The sequence below is a fragment of the Microtus ochrogaster genome, chromosome 17 (assembly GCF_000317375.1).
Source record: "Microtus ochrogaster isolate Prairie Vole_2 chromosome 17, MicOch1.0, whole genome shotgun sequence".
Taxonomy (NCBI): Eukaryota; Metazoa; Chordata; class Mammalia; order Rodentia; family Cricetidae; genus Microtus; species Microtus ochrogaster.
In genome coordinates this window covers 5636572-5638667 of record NC_022019.1, presented here as the reverse complement: position 1 = coordinate 5638667, position 2096 = coordinate 5636572, and the positions used below count along the sequence as shown (strand labels likewise).

The following is a 2096-nucleotide window of genomic DNA, read 5'->3' as shown; positions in this document are numbered from 1 at the left end:
AACCACTGTTCTAGTGGCCAAAAGAAAAGAGAGAGAGAGAGAGAGAGAGAGAGAGAGGCCACAAAGAAGAATAATACAAAAGAACTATAAATAGCAAAAAAAAAAAACAAAAACAAAAAAAAAAAACACTAGGAAGAAAAAAAAGACCATTGCTAAAGTCAATTTCACAAAGATCCAAACCTGAGATTTTTAGGCAAGATAAAAATTAGGAAAGGGCAGGAATGCGCTCAAGATGAACAATTAAAATGATTCATTATTCTCCGAAAAGACAATGCTTGACAGATGCTAATATACACTCTGGGTTCTCAGGGGGTACAGGCTTCTGTAAGGAAATGTTGCTACGGAAGGTTTAGGTTAAATCAGAAAGCCATTTCATCAAAAGGTGAGCCATGTGCCACAGCCCTCTTAGGATCACAGAGCAGCAACAATAGACTAGCAGGCCCTCGCATGACTGTCTCTATTGAGTGCGGTCAACCTGTTTAGTCAGGAACAAAGAGTTAGGAAATTGGTCCTGTTCTCTGAGAAGTCACAGCCGATTTCTAACATAAAAGCAAGCAGTGCAACAGGAAGGGGAGAGAGTAGAAATTCTCGAGGCTTTCGCTTGGAAGTGGAGCGCGCCATCCCACACAGCTGGCACAGTTCTGTTTCTCCCCAGTGCCAGGCAGGGAAGAAGTGGGCACCGAGTGGGGCTTTGGAACCACGACGACCTCTCAAGGTCCCATAGTCCGGCAGGCCCTCTACTCAGCTATGTTTTCAGACTTAAAAAAAATTATTATTCCGAGGAAATTTAAGCATTTTATAGAGTTTCAAATTCTCAATTTTAAACCCATCAATGTCTAAATATGTTTTTTTTTAATGCTGGGTATTTATAATGATCCTTTTAGATAAAACAGCTGCAAAAACATCATTAAAAAAAAGTTCACACTGTCACATGTAAAAGGCAGTAAGAGTCTATTTTTATAAAGTTCAAAGCGATTGTGAATCTTGCGGAGGAATCCCTGAGGACGCCTGGATGGCTGTTTCTCTGCCGCTGGGCCTGCCTCCCGCCTGCCCCTGCTCCCTCTCCACCTTGTGCTAATAAACTCCCGGCTCTCTGCACTCGCAGCAAGCCACTGGCTCTCAGAGAACGTTCCCAGCACACGGCTAACGACGTCCACAGCCATCTTCTGACTGAAATACAAAACCCCCCCGTGTTCCTCACCCAGGCCTCCGCTAACGTTGCCTTCTATCTGAGCTGGAGTGAATGCTGAGTGCAGCTGGGGAAGACAGGTGCTGGCCTTTCTTGGCACACTGACCTAGGCCTCTCCCCTTGCCCAGTCATTGCTCCGCATGGCTCCTTCCCATCCATCTATCTTAACCTATTTCACCCCGGGACCCGACAGCTCCAACACCCATGACCGCTGTGAAGCACCACTTCTTGGAACAAGCACTGCTTGCTCTGACCAGCCAGCAGCTAACTCATTGTATGCAACTGCAGGACCCCTCACCTGCATCCCCATTCTCCTCCAACATCACAGATCTTGGGCCTAGAGCATCTACTTGAAGAATGAGGTCAAAAAAGTAAACTTCAGAAAACTTCTATTTCATGGCAGTTTCCTCTTTGCCCCATAGGAAACCCCTCCGAATGGTTTTTGGAACCACCCAGGTACTCATGGGCTCGATAAACTGGAATGCAAGCCTGTGTATGCAGTGTCCTGGATACATGATCCCCAGGACACTAGGCTATACTCACCTGCCAATCACAGATGGGAACATGGTAAGAGTTTATCCTGTGTCCCCTAATCTTAGCATTCACTGGGTACAGGGCTTCTGTAGAGAATGCATGGTCTGTACCTGTCATGGGGTCACATCTCTGGTGGAAACGCCAACAGGCGGCTGTCTTCCATGCCTCTGGATGGCTACCACGTGCACATTAAGTTCACAGCTGCCCATTCACACCAAAACATATCAAGAAACATCAAGTCACCACTGCCAGGGCAGGTGCACGGCTCACAAGAGAGTTCAGCTCTCAGGAATTTTGTCTTTTGATACAGTGACATTTCTTGTGTTAAAAACAGAACACCGTGTGTGTGTGTGTGTGTGTGTGTGTGTGTGTG

The 2096-nt window shown here is 46.3% G+C and overlaps 1 protein-coding gene across 1 annotated transcript in view; it reads right to left on the bottom strand.

Annotated features, from left to right (window-relative positions):
* The window catches only part of Atp8a2 (ATPase phospholipid transporting 8A2), a 568947-nt gene that overhangs the window by 235454 nt on the left and 331397 nt on the right, over positions 1-2096 (bottom strand). The window lies entirely within an intron of this gene.